Here is an 8,946-nt window from a genome sequence, read left to right on the forward strand (position 1 = left end):
CTTTTGTTATATCTGGGAAATCATGCCAAATCATTTTTATCTAATACCTGATCAGGTTGCCACTTGGAAATACCCGAAATCTCTGTTACACCAGAGTTTCACTCAGTACTCCTCTTCATTACTGAAGACAGAGGAGATGGTAATGCCTTGGCCCTAGACTGTGTCATAATTTCCAGCTTCCAGAGAAAACACTCATTGAAAGCAGTCTGGCATGCAGACATTACAGCATTTACAGCAAGGACACGGCATTGTTTCATTCCTCATGGAATCATCCATCACGAAATTATTCTCTAAGAGAAAGTTTTCCAGGGTGGGAAAGCAACTCAATTGAACATTTTCTTCATCTGAATACCAGAATTCAGCTTTCTTCATCTGAATACCAAAATTTGTGCTTTCTATTTTGTGGCTATGAATTCATCATGAATAAGGAAGACAGTAAGACCTTTGTCTTTAAGGTTCAGATTTAATGTATTCATATTTACTAAAATAAATGTGTCTGCCAAGTAAGGAAGACTATGAACCTGATAATATCTTGCTTCCAATAAGTCAAAAGGAATGTGTGAATCTGAGAAAGAACTGCTGCTTCAACCCTTTACACTGCTTTGCCTTTGCCAAATCTCAGTCAGTTAACAGATGTGTGTGTGCAACAGTGGAATATTAAGGAAGTTTTCTACAAGCTCAAGTTATAAAAGGTAATTGAGCTTTTATAGGCTTGAATTTTATAAAATTTACTCTGTTAATAACATCACTCAAACACATCCATGAATCTATGAGGCATTCTCCCCATATCCATTTTCTTTTTCTTTTTTAAGTCCTCACAATAGTGATTTTATTAAATTAGTTGCTTTGTAAAACATCGCAGATGTCATAATTGTTAACATAACAAGTTACCAAACTGTAATTAACTGGTACAATTTGCTGGGCACATTTTATAAAGGAAAGGAAATGCCAAAACCCTGTTAAATTTGTCCTCTTGCAGCTTAGGAGAACAAAGGAGATCTGTTTCTCAGACACTTAGATCAGGCAAATAACAACAGGTGAAGAGTTTCCCCCCCCCATCTGAAGCCCTCCATCAGTAAAAATAATCTGATAAATAAAAACTAGATAGTCTACGCACTCAAGAGATTCCATGACTTTTAATGCAACAGTGGAAAGGTTTACATTTTTCAGTTTCAACGTTGGAGGGTTTTGGTCAGTTAATTTTTATCAAACTAGTGCTTTTCAGCTGCAGCATCTTTACTCAGAGATAAGCAATCTTCTTCACAATGTATTTTTAATATCCTCACACTCAATTTTAAGACAAAGCAATTTTAATACTAGGTGCATACCTCATGCCTTTGGTGTAAACTGCTTTTCTTGACAAGTTATGAAGCAGTTCAAGGAGGTATGGTTAAGGCTGTATTACTGAAGGGTGCTGGTACCATGTCACAGCCTTTTGTTTCCAATTTGGTGACTGCTGCTATAAAATCAGATAGCAACAACGACAACATTATTAGGTTTGTTTTGTTTTGAACTATGATTTAGTAGCAACAGAGGTTCCCAGTTTTAACAGGTTGGCAGCAAGACTCAAGTTCCCTCATTTCACACATTAGCACCTAAGTGTCAAGGGGTTAAATAACCAGCACAAAAGATACTACACTTCTGATTGCAGCATGTGGCAGAACTGAAAGAAAAGAAATTGTGCTACATGTTGAAGTGATTGTGGGCAACATAAAGAAGACACCAGAAGATAAAATGTCACATGAGGTCTTCATAGTCTAGTACACACCCTCCATCATAACCAACATATTCTGCTAGATCGTCTTTCATGGTGGCCTTTAATTCCCCTCCAGGAACCACACCTCTCTTCTTTTTGGCTTTGCTTTGGTTTGGTTTGCTTGCTTCTGTTTTTCACTGCAAAGCACAGTCAAGGAAGTGGTCATCTTTTTCAAGTCATATATTTCCAATGAGATACACACATCTCGTGAGCTAAGACTTCCAAAAAACTGGCACCATATAGTGACTATTCATTCATATTGTGTAATTTTACCTTTTAGTAACTTTCCAAATTGTGTGAAGTCATCTCCTGAAGATGGGTTCATAGCATCTATTCCATAAACTGTGTTAACACCAAAAGTTTCCTTTACTAATTCAAGGGCTGACTCTTCCTGTCATTTCTTTAGCCGCAGTTTTGCTGCTAATTGCTCTTCTGGTGTTAGCACTCTAGTTTATTCAGGCTCTTCTAACCTCTTTTTAATTTCTTCTTGCTTTTTTGCTCTGTTGCCAATCTTTCTCTTTTATCTTCCCGGCTATTTTTTTCTTTTCTGAAATTTTTACTTCTGGTTTTACTTCTGCTTCCTCTTGTTTTTTTCCGTCATCATCGTCATCTCAGTTATCCTTGACGTTCTGTTCCTCAACCTCGCCTTCCCAGCGCTCCCCGCCAGCTGTGGCCCCGACCTGCCCCACCTTCCGCACAGGAGTCGAGGTCCCCGCCGCTGCCGCCACCCTCTCAAACCGGGTGTGAGCCTGTGTGAGGGGACCCATATCCATTTCCCGTCTGTGATTAATACTGAGCCAGCCAGTCCAGAGATTTCCAAGTTATTTGGCCCTTGACACTACTGTCCAAAGCAGCCAGGCATTTTGCCTCTTCTATATACACATCTGCTAAGCTTCATTTCTAGATATAAACATCATCCAAATAAATCACTGTGACATCCGTATCATGGAATATTATGCATCCACAGAAAAATCATACTTGAGGCCGGGCGCGGTGGCTCACGCCTGTAATCCTAGCACTTTGGGAGGCCGAGGCGGGCGGATTGCTCAAGGTCAGGAGTTCAAAACCAGCCTGAGCGAGACCCCGTCTCTACCAAAAATAGAAAGAAATTAATTGACCAACTAAAAATATATATACAAAAAATTAGCCGGGCGTGGTGGCACATGCCTGTAGTCCCAGCTACTCGGGAGGCTGAGGCAGTAGGATCGCTGAGCCCAGGAGATTGAGGTTGCTGTGAGCCAGGCTGACGCCACGGCACTCACTCTAGCCTGGGCAATAAAGTGAGACTCTGTCTCAAAAAAAAAAAAAAAAAAAAAAAAAAAAAAAAAAAAAATCATACTTGAAAAAATCACATTTGCAAATTATATTTTGTGACACAGAAATACATCAATTTATTTGAAAAGGCAGGGCAAACACTGTGTATGATCCCAATTTTTTTTAACAAGGATATTATGTAACCCAAGTTTACAATTCCTTCTATCCCCTGTGGATGGTAGGGTGAGACACCACAAGATCGATCAAAGAATAACCTCCAGAGAAAGAATAATTACTAGAAGTGTATAAGCCAAAAAATTCACAGAGTTTATAAAGCACCAGGAATTGTTCAAATCCTCACCAGAGTAGAGAGGTCTTATTGAATGCACAGGGCTTTTCGTAGAGACTCTGGAAGATCCAGGCTTTATGTTGGGACTAAATTAGCCCCATAGTCTAGTTACTCTACAGTCTGCCTTGAAGACTAATCCACAAGTAATTTAACTGCATACTAGATTTTTAAAAGCTGACTACATTCTTTAAGAAAATACAACAAAAATCCAACACTCAATAATAGGCAATGTCTGGTGGATTCCTTTGCTTCAAAAAAAAAAAAAAATAATAGGCAATGGAGCAATCAAAGCTCACTGCAGCTTCAAACTCTTAGGCTCAAGAGAACCTCCTGCCTCAGCCTCCCAAGTAGCTGGGACTATAGGTGCATGCCACCATGCCCAGCTAAAAATTGAATTTGAAGAAATAATGGCCCCAATTTTTCAGATTTGATGAAAAATATACACCTCCAGATCCAAGAACCTAATGAGCCCCAGGCAGGATAGATTTAAAGAAAATCATAGCAAGGCACATTATAATCAAATTGCTCCAAATTCTTTTTTATAATTATTTCTGAATATTATGGGGGTACAAATGTTTAGGTTACGTATGTTGCCCTTGCTCTCTTCCTCCCCCGCCAGTTAGAGCTTCAAGCATGTCCATCCTCCAGATGGTGTGAATCACACTCATTGTGTATGTATATACCCATCCCCTCCTCCCCCCCATCTGCCCCATGCCCAATAAATATTACTCCTATATGTGCACTTAGGTGTTGATCAGTGAAACCAATTTGCTGGTGAGTACATGTGGTGCTTATTTTTCTGTTCTCAGGATACTTCACTTAGTAGAACAGGTTCCAGGTCTATCCAGGAAAATATAAGAGATGCTATATCACCATTGTTTCTTATAGCTGAATAGTACTCTATGGTATACATATACCACATTTTATTGATCCACTCATGTATGGATGGGCACTTGGGTTGTTTCCACATCTTTGCAATTGCGATTTGTGCCGCTATAAACATTCGAGTGCAGATGTCTTTTTTTAATAGAATGTCTTTTGTTCTTTTGGGTAGATGCCCAGTAATGGGATTGCTGGATCAATTCTTAATAAAGATTGAGTCTTAAAAGCATCTAGAAACAAATAACTCTTGTGTATAGAAAAATGAAGTTAAGAATAATAGCAGACTTGTCATCAGAAACTACACAAAATGAAACCTTTAAGTGTTGAAATAAAAACACTGTAAGCCTAGAATTCTATAACAAGAGAAAATATAGTTCAAATATGAAGGCAAAATGAAGATTTTTTTTTTCAGTTAAAAAAAGAGAAAATTCATTGCCAGCAGAACTGCACCATCAGAAGTATTAAGAAACCTCTTTGGATAAAAAGAAAAATACCTCAGAAGAAATGATAACAACTTGATGGAAACTTGAAAGAATAAACAACACTGGAAATAGTAAACATGCAGGTAAGTATAAAAGAGATTTGTTCATATATTTTAATTTTTAAAAAGACAATTCACTATGTAAAGCAAAAACTAATAACAGCATCTTGTATGATTTATAATGTATATAGAAATAAAATATGTGACTGCAATTACACAGTGAGAGGTGGGAAATGGAAGTACACTGTTGTAAAGTCTATACATCATGTACAAAGTGTATAATATTAGTTAAAACATAGTCTTATACATTTTGAAATGCATTTTATAAACCATAGAGCAAAAAGAAGAACAAAGAGGCATAGTTAATAAGCTAGTAATGAAAATACAATTAATACAAAAATATACTCATTTTATCAACAAGAAGGCAGAAAAAGAAGAAATAATAAACAAAAAAAATATGAGACAAGTAAAAATAAATAGCAGGATGGTGGATTTAATCCTAGTCGTACTGATAATTCCATTAACTATAAATGATTCAAATACTCAAATAAAAGGCAGAGATCATCAGATTGGATAAATAAGCAACAACCAACAATATGCTGTGTATCATAAGCTTATTTTAAATAAATGAAGAAAGAAGTATAAAAAATAACAGCATGGGAAGCAATAAAGTATGCAAACATCAAGATAATAAGAAAATCAAATAGCTAAATTAATATAACATTGGACCTCATAGCAAGGAATTTTAACAGGGATTAAGAGAGATATTTCATAGTGATGAAGAGATAAGTTTATTTAAAAGACATAACAATCCTAAATGTCTATACACAGTGGTGTGCTGATCAATGTGTAACAACTGACTCACTCAGAATAAAAAGCTCTGATTTGAAGTATTTTCAGGTGTAAATACTTCCATCATGGCCAATTTTAAACTACAACATGGCTTCTCTGAATACAGAGTTGAGAAAAGATTTGCATAATTATTTCCTGTGAGTAGGGAAATACTGAAACCACTATATACATTTCATAACAGTTTCAAAACAGCTATGAAGCAAAAGCTAACGGAAACAAAGCCATACCTGTTAGAGAAATAGATTACATCACAGTCATATTTGGAGTTTTCATTACCCTCTCAACAATTGAAAAAACAAGTAGAAAATCAGTGAGGATATAGAACACTTAAACAACACTGTCAACCAACTTGACCTATTGACATTTATAGAACATTCCATCCCAAAACAGCAGAAAATACATTATTCTCAAATGCACAGAAACATTCACAAAGGTAGACCATAAGTGGTCATAAAACAAGTCTCAATAAATAAGGGGCAGGGGAGACTCAGGCAGGGGGATTGCTTGAGCCCAGGAGTTTGAGGTTGCAGTGAGCTATGATGATGCCACTGCACTCTACCCAGGGTGACAGAGTGAGACTCTGTCCCGAAAAAAAAAAAATCTTATATAGTCTTACTTGTTTGCTCTTTCAGATGAGCATCACAAAAGAAAATTATTAACACCCCTGAATATTCACCAGGAGCAGCAAAATAAGAAAAGGGGTATAATGACAAGTCATAAACTTCAAAATGAGGCTATTGAGAAAGGAAAGAAAAGATTCTGACAGAGCATGGCAAGGCTTCTAATCCCACTGTAACCTCCCACCCACAGAGACTACTGAGGAAGGCAAGGGATTGGACAATTCTTGAGAGTTCTCCTCAACCTGGGGAAAACAGACTCAAGAGGTAAGTAAGCACCCTAAGGAAAAGTCAAGGGAAAAGCTCAACAGAGTACGGGCTAGTGTACCTTGAAATCTCAGTGGAAGATCTCATGGTTTACAGGGCACTATCAGAAATCCATAGGTATTCTACCATAGGAACATGATATGGCCAACAAGATGGATTGATTTGTAGTATGAGACATTTAACATCATTTCAGAAGAGACAGTAAAACTCAGGTTACTCAACAAAGGCTGAACACAATCCAGAAGAGGTCTGCTTCTGTGCTCTCAGTCTCAGAAACCTGAATAGAAAGCACAATTTTAGCTTTCACCCTGTGCCTATAGGTTGGAAATGACACAAACAAATATCAGGATGGGAGTCATGGAAAGTTCATCCACATTGTATCAGAGCAAGCAGAAGGTCTGGAAAGACCTACTCGCATTCAACACAAGCAAGCGAGAATCAGCCTGGTATACTACAGAAAAACAAAAAAAGAAACTAACGCAGAACGCCAAAGAAGAACCAAGAACCCAGTGTAGCAGAAAAAAATAAATATAAAACAAGCAACAACAAAAAAAACCCTTTCCATGAGTGTTTTTTTTATGGAAAACTGTGATAAGAATATGACTAAAATAAACACTGGGCACGGTGGCTCACGCCTGTAATCCTAGCACTCTGGGAGGCCGAGGCAGGAGGATCCCTCAAGGTCAGGAGTTCGAAACCAGCCTGAGCAAGAGCGAGATCCTATCTTTACTAAAAATAGAAAGAAATTAATTGGTCAAGTAAAAAAACACATAGGAAAAATATTAGTTGGGCATGGTGGCACATGCCTGTAGTCCCAGCTACTCAGGAGGCTAAGGCAGAAGGATTGCTTGAGCCCAGGAGTTTGAGGTTGCTGTGAGCTAGGCCGACGCCACAGCACTCTAGCTGGGACAACAGAGTGAGAATCTGTCTCAAAAAAAAAAAAAAAAGAATATAACTAAAATAAAGCATGGGGAAGCTCAAAGATAAAAGGATAAAGTGACAGAATCTGTCAAAACATTAAGTAAGAATGATGAAAGCAGGCATCCTGTTTTGTACCAGTTTTGATGGGGATGCATTTAATTATTTCACTATTGGATATTATTTAGAATTCATTATTTTTTCTTGAAGATTCCAGAACTATGTTTTCCTTTATCATGTTAGGGAGAAAGCACTGCATTTTTAACTTATAAATTTTTTAAATAAAGTATTGTTGAACATTGACTTAACCTGTTTTAGCTGGCATAGACAAGCTATTTTGCAAACTCCTTATTTTTCTTGCATCACACTACAAAGAACCTCAGTGTAGTCCTCAGAACTTGTCCACATGAATGATGAGTGAGACATTTCATCATATTTCCTTTTAACAGCCAGACTTTCTGTCATATGGCAAATTCAATGACTCATTTTACAAAGGCAAGTTCTTCCACTACGTGTATTTACAGGATTGCTAACATTAGGGCTACAGGTTGTATAAACATTCTATCACCCAAATATCTTGAAACTATAAAAAAAAAGGCCAATGAAATTGGAGTTTATTCTTTCTATGCATATAGTATTTGGAGTCAGGCAACTGTTATGAATCCTTGTTCTATACTTTGAGCCAGTTAATTGTCTTTTCTAAGCTCCAATTTTCTTATCTAACAATTGGGTCAATGATATTTAATGTACAGGGTGTTGTAAGGATTAAATAACATAATGTATTTCAAGCAGGTACTTCAAAATGATAATTTAAGTTATTATTGCTATTTTTTAAAATTATGATATTCTAGTATGTAACAGACATTCAATAAATATTCAATGAATGATTGAATGATCTTTGTAAAGAGTTCAAAGGTAAAATGGAAAGTCTCTGTCCACAAAGGATTTCTAAGCTGGAAGATTAATTGCTAATAAAATAAATATAAATAAATTTAGGGTTCTAGATCTGATCTTATGGGGGCTTAATGACATGACTCTATTACCCCATTATCAAATATTCTCCCCAGCTAGGCCTCACCCTGGTCTCTGAGCACAGTCACGGAATAATTCTTGACCATGTGTACTTTTTGAATATAAATAAAAGAAATTAACTTAAGCTAACTTAAGTTAAAAGGGGAAATGGCATAAAAATCCAGGAACTGGTGTTTTGTGGGACCCATGGGTAGAGATGCAGCTACATCTCAGGCAGGACTGAAACCAAAGAGTGGAAGCACCAGGATCCCCCCCACCCCCACCCTCTCTCTGACTTTCAATTTCATTTCTCTCAAAGCCTCTTTCTTTCTCACAGCTGTGCCTCTTCTCTCTCTAGACTGCAGGGCAGAAGGTGGCCACCCATGAGCCTTGAATCTGTATCTTTTGCATCTATCCTCGTTTATATTCCTGGAGGAATCTTGGTAGCCCAGTGCTACTACGACAGATCATCATAGACCAGGTAATTTAGAAAGACCAGAAATGTATTGGCTCACAGTTCTTGGAGCTGGGAAATCCAAGATTAAGATGTCAACAACTG

At 37.3% G+C, this 8,946-nt stretch overlaps 1 pseudogene; it reads right to left on the reverse strand.

Moving 5' to 3' along the window:
- Nucleotides 1-1,062: 1,062 nt before the first annotated feature.
- Nucleotides 1,063-2,643, reverse strand: LOC142873924 (eukaryotic translation initiation factor 3 subunit J pseudogene; annotated as a pseudogene).
- Nucleotides 2,644-8,946: the final 6,303 nt, after the last annotated feature.

The sequence above is a fragment of the Microcebus murinus genome, chromosome 1 (assembly GCF_040939455.1).
Source record: "Microcebus murinus isolate Inina chromosome 1, M.murinus_Inina_mat1.0, whole genome shotgun sequence".
In the NCBI taxonomy this organism is placed as follows: domain Eukaryota; kingdom Metazoa; phylum Chordata; class Mammalia; order Primates; family Cheirogaleidae; genus Microcebus; species Microcebus murinus.